Source organism: Equus caballus, chromosome 16 (assembly GCF_041296265.1).
Source record: "Equus caballus isolate H_3958 breed thoroughbred chromosome 16, TB-T2T, whole genome shotgun sequence".
Lineage (NCBI taxonomy): Eukaryota > Metazoa > Chordata > Mammalia > Perissodactyla > Equidae > Equus > Equus caballus.
Window position 1 is genome coordinate 79,073,281 of NC_091699.1, and position 15,116 is coordinate 79,088,396.

A 15,116-nucleotide genomic window follows, 5' to 3' on the forward strand; every position below is an offset into this window, starting at 1 on the left:
GGAAGAGACACGCCTTCCTTGTTGAGAAGTTGCCTAGCTAAGTCCATTTGGGAGTAGAATCTGAGCCTTTGAGGCCTGATTGAGGACAGAGCTGTTTAGCCTGTGACTTGGGGTAAGATTTACTTTTTTCTCCAAAGAGGGAGGAAACAGTAAGGGAGAGGAAGACAGGGGAAAGAGGGTATGGCAGATGAAATAAGGAAAGCTCTCTTGACATGTGAAGTGATTCCACCTCATTTCCTACCTTCATTTCTAATTAGGGTACCAAAGTCACAAAACACTTGAGAAAAGTGGAATTTTTTAATAAAAAAGCCTGGGCATATTGTCTGGAATGACAGAGTGATGCTACAGGAAAAAAACTGAGGGTTCCTAGAGGCAGAGATCCACAAGAAATTAAGCCTTTGAGAACTTTCATCATTTGGCGGCGCGGGGGGTGGCTCTAGACCGCCGTAGGTGGTTCTAGGCCATGAACCGTATTTGGTTCACCAGATACCTGAGGCAGCTGACACCTGCACTTAATACCTTTACAGTTCTGTGCTCTTGCTGTTTCTCATTCCATTTGCTGCTCTTAGGACCCCAGGACTTTTACCACCCACAACCATGTCTTGGGCTAACTCTCAACAACACTGTGAAGAGGAAGAAGCAAAAACAGATGTAGAAATGGAAGCAGGTAGGATATCTGGATGTTTCTCAAAGAAAAACCCCATTTTTCTCCAGCTGAGAGGAGATGAAAATCTGCATTAGCATTGCTTTAATGCTCAAATGAACAAATTAGGAGGCCTTTTTGAGTGGAAATAAATGACTGAATTACTATTTATAGTTAATCAATTAGGGAGCAAATGACAGCATTGAAATGAGTTTTCCCTGCTTGGTGAAATATAGTGACCCCTCATGATTGCCCGTTTTATTAAGGATCTTTCTAGCAACTTTGATGTTCACTTCAAAGAGAACCTCATTTTTAAAATAAATGACTCCTGCCCCTTCCATCAAATCTGCCCCCCTCCCTTTGTGGTTAAACTCAATTATCCTGGAGAGTGAGTGAAGCCTTAGTTGGTTTGAAGTTGCCCAGTTCCTCCATATGTCAGAATATTAAGGGGTGCACAAGAAGACAGTGTCTAAATCTATTTTATGATCTTTCTGAAATCCATTTAAGCAAACCCAGTGGCCATTCAAATTAATAACAACTAATGATTCGCCAGGTTCTCTACTACATACATTATATACCTTATCTCATTTAATTCTCACAAAAACCCTTTAATGAAGGAACTATTAATCCCATTTTGCTGATGAGGAAATTGAGGGTCACACTAGTTAACTTACCCCAGTTTCTTTCTTCCCTTCTCTTCCTTCCTTGCAATTATTTATAGACTGCGTACTGTGTCACACACTATTCTAGTTGCTGAAGATACAATATTGAACACAACAGAAAGAGTCCCTGGACTCGGAATTTATATCCAAGTGGGAGACACAGACAATAAACTAAATATGTAAGATATAAAATATATTTTGATTTTGTGATTATAGAGAAAAATAAAGCAAGAATAGGGATAGGAAGAATTAGGAGGATTACGATTTTAAATAAGATAGATTGGGAAGGCCTAACCGAGCCACGTGGCAGGTAAAGAGGGCTCAAGTTCTTTGACACTCCTCCTATTAAAAGAAGGGGTCTATTTACACTCTTCCTTTAGAATCTGGGCTGTTTGGTGTCTTCTCTAACCAACAGCATTTGTCAGAGGTTATGCTATGCCTAGTTGCTGGCCTCACTTCAAGAGGACGGGCAGCTTCCGCTTCACTCTCTTGGAGCTCTGAACTGCCATGCAAGAACTTTTACCACTTTCAGAGTGCCATGCTGTGAGGAAGCCCAAGCCATGCACCAGGAGAAGTGCGTGAAAAATGAAAGTGAGAGGGAGAAATAGCCATCCCCAAGCTGTTCCTATCACCACCTATTCGAGTCATCCCAGCTGAGACCCCAGACATTGGGGTGCAGAAACAAACTTTCCTCTCTGTGTCTTGTCTGATTTCCTCACCCACAGAAATATAAGATATAACAATGATAGACTGTTATTGAAATCACGAATTTCTGAGGCAGTTTATTACGTAACAATAGATAACCACAAAAGGTGACTTTGAGTAATGATACAAAGAGGGTTAGGGAGTGAGCTATTTTAGGAAGAACATTCTAGGCAGAGGGAACAGCATTTCAAAGGCCCTGAATGGGCCTGGAGGACCCAATGAATGGCGAGGAGGCCAGTGTGGCTGGAGCAGACGGAGAGAAGCGATGCGCAGAGTAGAATCAGATGAGGATAGAGAGATAAAGGGGGAGGCAGAACATGTAGACTCTGTAGGCCATTGTAAGGACTTTGAGTGAGATGGGGTGGTCATTGGAAGGTCAGAGTGGGGGAATGATGAGGTGTTACATATGCTTAACTATTATTCCTAAGGATCCATAAGCCAACCGTGGGTACATACTGTTGATCAAAACCAACATAGACACTGCCCTCGTTAAATTTAAAGAACCCAGCATTTAAGTGACAGAGACAGATATGGGTCAGGGCTGCGTGTCTCAACCAAAGGCTGTGCGCTTAATCATTGCGCCATGCCTGATCAAATCAGAGATGGATAAACTTCGCCATGACATCTCGTTTCTCAGCTAAAGTTAAGTATCTTAGGATTGTTTTGCTTAGGACACACAAGGAACTACTTGGCTTTGTTACTCATGTTGAAGATTATTATCTGATGATATGTAGGGAAAAAAAAAAGAAACCAGAGGAGAAAATATTCACCAGCTAGAATTCAATCATTTTCTACCACCTCATAAGGCTTCACTGTTAAAGCAAGACTCTAACTATCCAAGGATATGATCTCTGTTGAGTGGGGTGAACTGGAAGGGACTTGGCCTGGAGCTGAGTGTCAATTCTGCCTGAAACCTCTGTGTGAGCTTGAGAGTCATTTAGCCTCTCTAGATCTCTGTTATCTCACTAGTAGAATGAGGGGTATTTTCCAATTGTGTTTTATGAAACATTAGCGAACAAGATACTCTGTTAAAAAAAAAAAAGTGTGCCTGTTTGGATGTATATTGAATGTGTATGTATTTGTGGGAGGGAAAGGGGACACGTGCCAAATAAGCTGGGAAATTCTGCATATTTTCTCCCCTTCTGGCAGATCCACAATACTAATTAGCAAATTACAGACCCTGATAAGTTCAGTAATGCATGTGGGGACTGACTGCATATAACTTAGATACCTATGATCCCTGTTGATCTTGATGATGCATTTTATGTCTGCCAAGCCAGGATGTGTCCCTATCTTACCTCAAGGTTGTAAGCTGAGGTTAAATCATTTAGCATATATTAGCATGTCTAGTGTGTAGTTGTATGTCAATGTATGTCAGTTGCATGTCAATATATGTCAGTTCCAGGATCTTGTCTCATCCCTTCTCTTTCTGGCCTTTAGTTTCAAACACATAATTTTCTAGGCCTTTGTTTCTCGAATAATAAACAAGAGTGAATGATACGTGCTTTGAATGCTGTAAAAATGACAGACGCACTTACTGTAGCGCTGCCCCCTCATGAACAGTCACCTCTCCATCTGTGTGGTTTTGGGGAGGAAGCATATTAGGGATAGAAATTAGCCAGTCACCTCATATGGGCCGAGGCCTTCAACATCCCTCTTCGAATGTTTTTCCAGAGCAACTTAAGAGAGATTGTATGGTGCATGCATGTTCTAACGTTTCTCTGAGATTAACAAGTCAAGAGGCAGGCGCACAACCTGAAGGGAGTAGCAGAAAAGAAGAGAGCTGACGACAGAGCAATAAGAACTAGATAATCACTCCTTGAAATATAAAGATTTGATAAGTACAATTTTATTCCTTTCAACAGGAAAGCTCAGGTAATGACATTTAAAAAAATCAACTGTTTTCCCCTCACTTTAGATATACATTAGTTTTTTCCTTGATCAAGTTACAATGGGCAAAGGCTTATGGTCTTTTCATTATTACAATTAAACTTGTACATGAGAAGGCAGGAAAAAAAAGTGTCTAGATCAACTGCATTGAGATTCCTATGGAGAAAGAGACAAGGCAGGAAAGAATATATCTACCACAAAATGCTTTCTTTTACAAAATAAAGCTATCTTTTCTACCCAGGACATGACCGTCTAGAATCTCGTCCAGACACAGTGATGTATGTTCCCCTAAGAAATTCTAGGTTGTTGCATTGTGCCCTTAATTATGATAAAGCAGCCAGTATTTGATTCTCTTGCACAATGAGCTTTTCCCCTTTCAATTGGACAAGTAATAAAGTGTCGTGATAAACGTGATTTAGCCACTGACTCAATAACGGAGATAACGTGAACCGCAGCTGCCACATGCAAGCAGCCTTCTTTGGAGGCAGCTGGTTCGAAGCACACCCTTCCGCAGCACCCATCGTGATGAACCTGTCCAGTGCTCGTTATGCTCACGTGGAGAGACAATAAATTGAGTCATTATTGCTCCAAATCTTCCATTTATTTCTGGAGATGTCTCATTGTAATTTAGCTCAAGTTAATGATAACCCTAAACGTAATATTACCAGTTACTGTTTCTCACTTTAAAATAGCGCCTAAGTGGCTAATGTTCCCTGGTATAGAGAAAGTCCTAGGCCAGCTAAGGAGGAGATTATGATGGGCAGAAGAGATGAGGCCACAGAAAATGGTGCCTCTGGCTCTCCAATTAGATCATGTTTACCTCCCAGCCTTCACCTGGCTCAGGCGGACAAAGAATCTACAGGAAATTGGTTACTAACATCAAGGAAGAAACGGCACTCTCCTATACTGCTTACGGGATATATTTTTGGAGGAAAATTTAGCAATATGTAACAAAAGCCTTAAATATTTATGTGTTCTCCCATCAAACAGTTTAATATTTAGGGATTTAAGAAATGTTCATTGCAGCTTTTTCTGTAACAGAAGAAAAAGGGAAACAACCGAAATGTCCAATAACATGGTTTTGATTAATGAATTATGGCACACCTAACATTGTTTCCAGCAAACACTTACATGGTGTGCCAGGCTCTCACAGTATTATAAATTTTAATGTAGTTAATCTCCAAAACAACCCTATGAGGCAGTGCTATGAGGATCCCTATTTCGCAGATGAGTAAACTAAGTCACAGGGATGTAAATAACTTTCCCAAAGTCACATGGCTACTCAATGGTGGACCTGGAATTCAAACCCAGCAGTGGGGCACCATAGTCTATGTTCTTAATCTATGTTTATGCTGGGAGAACCATGGAAAAATGTTCCATCGGTACAATATTAGTGATACGTATTATTCCATGGAAAAGTATTCAAAATATGTGGGTGAGTGAAAAAAAAGCAGGTTACAATACAAGTTGAGGGTCAGCCCTGGTGCCCTCATGGTTAAGTTTGGCATGCTCCACTTCAGCGGCCCAGGTTCAGTTCCTGGGCATGGACCTATACTGCTTCGTTAGCAGCCATCCTGTGCTGATGGTTCACATGCTAATAAATAGAGGAAGATTGGCATAGATGTTAGCACATCTTCCTCAGCAAAAAAAAAAAAAACAAAAAACCACGGGTTGAACAGTGTGACTTCGTTTTTATAGGAAAAAAAGAAGGTATTTCTAGAAAGAAAAACCTAAAGGTGTTTCAAGATATATCCAACTATATTAATATATATTATATTAATAGTTATTTTTGGGTGGCATCTTTAGGTGCTTCTGAAATTTTGTTTCTGCTTATCTTTTAGTTCTAATTATTGTTATAAAGACCGTGTATTCAAAGTTAAACCTCCTTAGAAATCAAAGAAATGGAAATTTAAATATGAGAAATAATATTATAATTAAATTATCATATAGATTTTTTGAACCATAAAACCTAAAGCTAGCTATATTGTGGTGAAAGTGTACACTCGTGCATTGCTGCTGGCAGGATAAATTGTTGCAGCCCTCTCTAGAAGGTAGCTGGCAATATAAGTCAAGAGCTGTGAAAATGTTCATTTTCTATTACCATGTGGTCCTACTTCTGGAAATTATCCTATGATCACAATTCAAAAGAAGAAAACTCCTTTATGCAATTAGCAAGACATACATAACCGAAATATTTACTTTGTGAATCCCCTAGTAGAACAAAGCAGGCTACCAGTTTCCTGTTTGTGCAGCTTCCCAATAGGCTTATGAGGGAAGACAATGACCAGACACATTGAAGAGCTCTGTGACTGACACATTAAAGGCCTCCCAATACTGTCCTGGGTGTCTCTAAGGCCAGGAAATGCACCCAGAAAAAGTATAAAATAGACCTAAACCCAGTGGATTGTGGGAGAGAGGGCATCCTGTGGGTGACACCTTGTGTTGTTACTGGTATTGTCTTCAGGGACTTGCTCCAGGCTCCTGGCCTGAGGGCCCACTGGGGAACTCATAAGCATTAGGCAGCCAAGGGCCTTGTCCTCCTAAGAACTGAAAATATCACACATTTCTCTCTCTGATAAACAATCCTGGAACCAAGCACTTTTCCTCTTTCTGTGCTAAACATTACTAGGAACATGCAAAAGTGATTTAGTTAGTTGCTCTAGGAAATACTGGCATCGGGAAGATGAAACCGTGAACTGGCATAATAGCTTATTTCTGATGACTAATGGCTTGTTTATCGAGTTGCTTTAGGCTGTCCACCTTACTGTGCCCACCAATCAAAAGATCACAAACTCTCCCCAAACCCAGCTAGTTCCCTGCCTTCTATCACCCAGCCCAGACACTAAAATCTTTTAATATCTTTCCTTCACCTCCCCCATCCCAGACACGACTAAGACTCTGTCCAAGTGGCTTCTCCCTCACTGCAGCAAGTCTCATAAACTGTGTTTTCTTGATCAGTCGGTCTTCTGGTTGTCTTTGGCTGAAGCAACAATTGACTCCTCTCAGATTAAGGAACAGGAGAAGAAACTGGAAGAGAGAGGGATAGATGAGATGATGGACGTGACATCAGTGAGGCGGAGGCAAAGAGCCTAGAACCCTCTGAAGGATAGCCACATCATTAGGAAGTCAGGAAAAGAAGAGGAATCTGAGGAATAAGTGCTGAAGACCCTGAAGATGGAGATGCTGCGTTAACTCACTGATGATTGGAAACAAATGATGTGTGGAAGAGAAGGGACACCCTGAGCAGATCTGCATCAGCATCTTCAGGGCTGCCAAGCTTCAGGGCAGCCAGGGGGAATATGTGAATCCTACTGGGCTTATAACAGGGAATGGAGGGGCTTGGCAGCTAGAGTTTCAGAGTCCAGCGTTGGGGCTCACAGCTAGAGTTCTAGGAATGCTATTGACTGCACTGTGGTTCAGGGGATGACCTCTGGTGGCAGACCACCTGCATTCAGACCCTGGCCCTGCCACTCACTCACTCACCAGCTGTGTGACTTTGGGTCAGCTACTTATTCCAAGCTTCAATTTTCTGATCTGTAAAATGAAATTACAAATAATAATACCTAGTTTATAGGGTTGTTCTGAGGATTAAAGAAGGTGGTTGACATAGTAACTTACATGTGGTAAGTTCTCAAGAAGCAGTAGCCATTATTACTATTTCATTATCATTATCCCATTGGTGGAATTCTTCCACATGCCAGAAGGGGAACACCTGGGGGGCTTAGTCAAAGATAGTCATTACGGTATCATATATAATAGCAAAACTTTTAGGAATAAGCAGTGGGGTGTTGGCCAATTTGAAATATTTCTCAATTTTCATGGTGTACAGACTCCCACCATGGCCAGTTTCAAGCTATCAATTTCAATGCAAAGTAGGAAGGAGATGTGCACAATGGGCGCCCATGAGCTGGTATAAGCCAGCTCAAGCACACCACTGGGAAGAGGCTTAAATATTTGTCAAAGCACAATGGTCAGTAGGATGTCCCTTGATAATATAATATGATGCTATGAAAATTAGAATTATGAAGCTTAGATACAACTCTACAAAATGCTTATGATAATTAGAAAAACCAAGATTTAAAATCATATCTATAGTGAGATGGTAACTTACAAATTTCCTTGATTCTAAGATGCAGTTTTCACAGTTACGCTGAATTTCTGTGCTTACAATGCATTTTACAATGGCATTTAACATTGTTTCATTTTTTGTTGTTGTTCTGGAAAGCAGTTAATAAATCAGTGACGTCCCTCATAAGCAATGCTGCTCCAGAATCAACGACCAATGGCAGATAAATGGATGCCAACATCGGGATGGGGACAGGAAAAGATACAGCAGAGTGAAAACAGTTTGATCTCTTGTTGAAACAATGATGTAAGTAAATTTTTTCTTTCATTTGGATGCCTGTTAATGTTGTATGCACAATAAATCATAACAACACTTTAAAATGGAGTCTAAATCTGGGCATAAATGCACGTGTGCAGAGGGGAGCTGTCCTTTCTCTGCCTCCCTTCCTTCTCCTTCTCTTCGTCCCTTCCTTCCTTCTTTTCACCCTCTCTCCCTCTCTTCCTTTTTTCCTCCCTTCCTTCCCTCCTTCTCTTTTCCTCACTTTTCCTTGTTTTCTTTCTTTTGCTCTGCTTTTGTCTTTGGTCTGAGGCTTATCTATGACATCTGGTTATGGGGTAGTAAAGGCACATGGTGTGGAAAGTGTTAAGTGTGTGTGTGCACGTGTGCGTGCATGTGTGTGTGTGGTGTGCATGTGTATTCTATTTAGCTGTTTAGTAAAAGACTTCCATCACTTTTCAGCTTGTTTTACCCTCTATTCCACAGTGATAAGCCATATTGAAACATGCATTTAGAGCTGGCTTTTTTTAAAAAGCTGAGAAAAACCAGTTCAGACTGGCTCAAAAATTAGCAGGACTCAATAACGAAGGGCTGGCCCTGTCTGAGCCCAGTAAATGGCGTTTTTACACAAACAGCCCAGTGGGCTCCCTTTGTTTGACTGCGGCATTGACAGGAGGGCTAGGGGGCCAGTCGTGACTCCTTTCTCCTTTAGGCAAGGAGAGAACATTGTTCATGCTTTGTCAGACTTGAAAGGAAAAAAAAATCACAGGCACAAGTTTTCCCTCTGCTACCTCAGTGAATATTTCTTCAAAACAAGAGCTTCAGATCCAACCCGTCCACCAAAAGGATAACTTTGGGCTAGAAAGATTTCTTTTCAATTCCCCAAATCCCCTCTCCCCAAACACCCACACTCAGATTCCACGGTTTTTAAGAGAAACACATTTTGAGCGTTTGTATCCAGAAAGTCAAGTACCCTTATTAAATACGGCCTACCTCCTGTTATTCTATTTGGAAACCAAGTCTCCAGTTTGTAGATTATTAGGGTTTTAGGCTTTTTCATTCTCTTGCTTTATTTCTCCTCCCAGGTCTGGTTAAGGGGAAGACAGGCAAAGAAAAGTAGCTCCCTGCAGCTATTGGCTAGGAGATCTGGAATCACAAAGCTTGGTGGAAGAGGAGGCTAAAATTTAGGATTGTAATCAGGCTTAAGCATGTATTGGAAGTTTCAACGCTCTCCCGCTCCCATCATTTCTGCAGGAAACCAAGAGTGGTTTTGAGGAACATTTGCACTCACTTACTTTAGAACCCACTCCTGACTTCTGTTGGCTTGTCCAGGTCACTCGTGGATGCCAAGAAATAGAGATTTTGTCAGAGCCCAGGAATTCCAATTTCTTGTTTTGCAAGGAGAGGTAGAAATGAAAACAAACTACTAAAGAGGCTAAACTGGATGCAGGAGAGACTTGAAAAAAATTCTATCATCAATGTAATATTCTGCGTCCAGAACGAATCCATCCCATGGGGATAGAAATTGAATCAGAAATCCTCTTTTGTGTAAATGCCCTTCGTGTTGATCTTTTCTCTCCACCCAGTGCTGTTTTGGTATCAAATAGAATCTCTCAATTTAAGAAATTGCAGCACTTAAAGGGCCTTGAACTGGCTGAGACTCGGCTAACACCGTCTGTAAAAACCGCTTTAATCAGAAGGGTGCAGACGGATGTTTGCTGAACAACTTCATCTTAAACAGGATGGGGAATGGCTCCCTCTGATCAGCTGTTGAAAGGCCCGGGAGCAGCAGAAGCGATTTCCTTCTGCTGTCGAGGATGATTTTGCCTTGTTTTTTATCTTCTGCACCATGAATTCAACGCCACACTTCCCCGCAGTGCAACCAGATTGGGCATGAATACTGAATGAGTCCCCTGGAAGGAAACTCGAGCCCCAAACTAGGCTAGTTAGAGAGAAAGCCTACCTCCTCCCCTTTCAAAGCAATTTGTTTATTCAAAAGAATTCATAAGTTCTTTGTATCTTATGTACACTAGAAAAAGACGTTTCAAATACTTCCTAGCCCTGATGACTGAGCAGAGTGAATTGCTACTAGAAGTTATATTTTCCAGGTATGTGCTGGCATGAATGTGTGGATTTTCATCAAATATTTACAAATCTCGACCTCATCCAAGCTGTTGTCATCCGTTGGTGCTGTTAGAGATATCCGCATCCTGTTGCCCATGGAATTTTCTAGTACATGAATTCCCTAATGTTAGGTGAGGTAACTTATTTACTTCAATGATCCTCTTCTTGAATACGCACCATCAGAGTGCAAGCTCAGGGGTGAGGTTTTGGAAGCTCTAAAATCAATTTGCTACACAAGTGAAAATACAGACACACCACTGGTGGGTGTCTCCCTCAGGGTTGTGGGAAGATGTAAAGAAAATTCAAGTGCAGGTTCCCTTTGTCTGACAAATCATGAGACATGGCTGTCTGTAAATGAGGATGTACACTTGTGTGAAGAATATATATGTAATAAATCTAACAGTTAACTTTTGTAGACAAGATAACTGACAGCTCATTGGTCTGTGCCAACAAGGAAAGATTCATGCTTTCTCTATGATAGGTTCGTGAGGAGCCTAGATGTGAATTTTGTCCAGAAAGGAATGGTTACCTGAGATCCCAAAGCCACAGTGATAAAAACCTGTCTGGAGAGGGGGGATAAAATCCTCCTGTCAAGTGGTCATGGGACAGCTGAAAGGAAACACAGGGCTGACAAGACAGTCTGTCTGTTTAAGAAGCTTCTTTCTGCATTCCTATCTGCTCACTTCGTCCTGCTCCTCCTTCCTGGATGACCAATCTGGCAGGTTCTAGAATTTACATGGCAGCAGGGGCAATCCTGCTTGGCCATGACTAATGCGGGGAAGGGTGCTCTCCCCTCCCCTATTTTGAGCTGGACTGTGAATAACTATTCGTGGGTCCTATCTTTTAAGTAGCTCTCTGTAAAAGTGAAACAATTAAAACTGCATTATGAGATGAGATTGTTCTTTTCCTCTTACCTACACTTTTTGCCAAATGGGGCCAAAGATAAACCTTCAATTTATTCTCAGAGCTAAACTACTCTTTGTCTGGGCCCCAAAACACCCCAGATGAGTCTGCATAGCTCATGATGCATTCACTCCAACAACAAAGCCAGAACCTCAAACCTTTAAGTTACTTCAAGTTAATCAATTTCTACACGTATGTGGGTTCTTTTATTTTTGCAGCACAAAATGTGTTCTGAACACTGACCCAGCTACCATGTGGGTTCGCAGGCAGTTGTTGAGCTCTAGGTTTGTGTGAGTATATTACAACCATGAAAGGATTTTAAATGGAGCTTCTCCTGTTGCCCCGGAATTACCTCAAGCTGAGGACATAGATGTCAAGTACCCTATATTTTAAAGAGAAAATTGGGAGCCAGGTACCCCCTCTGAGGCGAGAGCCAAATTCCTAACCATCATTGCCTTCAAGAGAAGCTTAAGGTTGGGGAGGAAGGGAAGGAAGGCCAAGAAACACTGGAGTTGCTCTTACTAGCTGAGGGGGAGTGTGGTAACTTCCCTCTCCCCTCTCAAAGGGAGGCAAAGCTTCATTCTACAAATTCAGTGGAGCAGAGTCACTGCCAGAGAGCCCTCCTCAGAGATCCGTGGGGCTGGCAGGAAAGGGAGACAAGTATCATGATCCTTGGTTGGATGCCTGCTTGGGCAGTGAACTTGCTAATATTTCCCTGGTGCCTATTCAAGCAGTAAAAGAAGAGCGTTGGAGGGGAGTGCAGGAGCATTAAGGATGTCCACCATTTGGTGTGGGAAAGATGGATGACTTTTCTGTTGCTCAAGTGGCTATCCTGGAAGGCAGATAGCATTGAACTGTCTTGCGTGTGTCCCACTCTTGAGGGCCAACACCTGGAGGAGGCTCCAGGAGCCCAAAGAAACTATGGGGTAATCCTCTCGAGGCAGGAGTGAAGGTATAGCTTGAAGAGGGCTGGGGTCCTCTGCCCAGTGCTTATGACCGTCTGCTGGTACACAAGTGTGGAAGAGCCATTTCTAAAGCTGATATCCTGAGATTTCTTCCACCTTAGAACCAGTTTAGGCTGTGTCCTTGCCACCAAAACCTCCCTGACCTAACTAACTGAACTAAATATCATGATTTGGATCCCTGAATCTACACTGCTGTAGATTCCACATCACTCCCAAGCCATTTACTGGAGTCATCCACATACAAAATATGGGGAAATCACGTATTTTTTCAGAAGTTGGATATTTCATCTTATTGACTAAACCAGAACACATGAAAATCTATTTATAAAAGTAATGGCTAAACGCAATGTCCGCTGATGTCACACATCAATTTAAAATAAAACACTATATCTTTAGATTTTCAAGGAATAAAAAAAACCGTGTTTTTCCTAGCTTTAATAATTATAAGATTTTTGTTCCTAATAGAATTTCAGATCCTTGAGAAGAAGAAAAAAAAGAAGGAAAAAAAGGGGGCCAGCCCCATGGCCGAGTGGTTAAGTTCATGCACTCTGCTGCGGTGGCCCAGGGTTTCACCGGTTTGAATCCTGGGCGTGGACATGGCACCACTCATCAGGCCATGTTGAGGCGGCGTCCCACATGCCACAACTAGAAGGACCTGCAACTAAGATATACAACTATGTACTGGGGGTATTTGGGGAGATAAAGCAGAAAAAAAAAAAAAAAAGAATTTCAGATCCTTGAAACTGAAATGCTAAAGTGAAATTTTACGTGTGATCATCTTTTTGTCCTCGTAGTCTTTATCTTGATTATAATTCCTCATTTCTATATCCTTATTTGTTAAAGTCTTGCTCCCACCAAGCTCCACGAAAATGAGAAGTGTTTCTGACCCTTTAATGCTGTGTTCTCAGTCTAGGGTAGGGTCTGCCACATAATAGATGTTCAATAAATATTTGTTGAAGAAACAAGAAAGAGATCTTTAAAAGGCCACAAATGAACATATACAAGTTACAGGGCATACAATATTTATTTATTTATTTTTTTAGCCAATGATAAAGAAATTTGGATATGGAATCTATACTGATTTTTCAAAACCCCCATTCTCATTAGGTCGGTACTGACAATGGTTTCATGTGCTCCTGATTCCACCTCAGAGCCTGCTGCACGGTTAGAGGTGAGCATCAGATGTTGAATTCTTTTCCATCGCACACATTTCCAGACACAGTCATTCCTGCCCCTGGGTCTACATTAAGGGCATTCTAGTCCTTTTCTGAACTGTCACCAGCATTCCTCATCATCAATAAGCAAATGACCAGGCAACAGATGGAGTGAGGCTACAATGAAGTTCCTAGGGGGCAACAATGTTCCTAGAAGGCTTAGCAGATTTCTCACCCCTCAAAGCAGGTTCCTTGTTCTACCACAGGGGTTGGGTCACTACAAGCAGCAACATCACAAGGCTAAGCTGAACCATCTTCATTACGATCAAGAGGAAGGAACTGACAGAGAAAAAAGGCTATGTGGCCCATACCTCACCACATCAAGAACAGAGCCTAATGTGATGGAGGTGCTCAACAAATGTATGTTAAGTGAATGAATGGGTGGGATAGATTTTAAGTATTAATTGGTATTAACAAGAACTACAGAATGAGATCTCAAGTCTTGCCACATATGGTCATAGAAGCTCTGCCAGACAGTGTCTGTAGAGTATGTGTGCTATGAAGTGGTATCATCATGTTAGTCACGTACAGGGAAGTTCCACTTAGGGATTCTTGACAGCATCAGAATCACCAGATGCATCTCCTCCCGTAGCAGACTTATCAGAGAGCCACAAACGCAAGAAGCCATAATTTTTCCTTGAAACAGAAATTATTGATGTGAAGTCACCCCTGGTCTTTCTACTCAGATTTGAGAAATGCACATGGCTTGGTAACACCCTGTCAATTAAAAAGAATGAGTGCAGAGGGGAAGGATCTTTATCTGTCCAGATCTTGCAGGGTGTGATTTAATATTAGCACATTCCTTCCATTCTGTTCCTGTTGGCATTTTGTTCCTTTTGAGAATTGTGATCTGTAGGCTACATCATGAATGTGCATGGGGAAAACCTGGACTTGGAGCTGCCCAGTGAACTCTGTCTACTGGAGGCTGGGCTGCTACCTATGTGCTACCTACACACACCATTAACAGACACCCCGGGAGATGCTGTTTCTGGGAATGAGATGGATTGGTTGCTCTTCGAGAAATATAACTCAACAAGTTTAGAATATGCCTCCAAATTCTATCACAGGATTCCGTGAAAACTAATAAATGATCAATTACCCAAATATGTATTTAAACCTTTCTAGAATGTACTGAATTTTTTGTACTGAACTAACTCATGGTAAATCACAAAAGGCTGTAGTTGAACACTTTATTGAGTGTCTAATACTTATTAGGCAGCACAGAATGCCACAGAATCCACAGTAGGCAAAACCTCTTGACTCTCAATTTGGAATCTCATAACCTGCTAAGTGAGGTAATATGGTGGGGAAAGACCAGCCATATGGTTTGTTAGACCAGCATTTCAATCTCTGTAGAGAGAAACGTAAAGAACTTGAGGGAATATTCTCTAACTAGCTCCATCAAGGACATACTTGTTCTTAGTTTAATAAATATATAAATTAATGTTTGCTTTTATGATAAAAGCAATACATGATTATTAGTGAAGATGTGGAAAATACTGAAATGCAAAGAAAAAAACAGTCACTCACAATCCAATCGTGCACGCACAGTCACTGTAGCAGACAAAACAGTTCATATCATCCATTTTGTAAAATTCCCTATCCAAAGAATCTCATTTGGTTTCCGATTTTTAATAATTGCAAAATCTTGCATCCTGTTTTTCTACT

General features: G+C 41.4%; 1 protein-coding gene across 14 annotated transcripts in view; it reads right to left on the reverse strand.

Moving 5' to 3' along the window:
* The window catches only part of CPNE4 (copine 4), a 691,914-nt gene that overhangs the window by 194,410 nt on the left and 482,388 nt on the right, over positions 1–15,116 (reverse strand). The gene's annotated exons all lie outside the window — the stretch shown is intronic.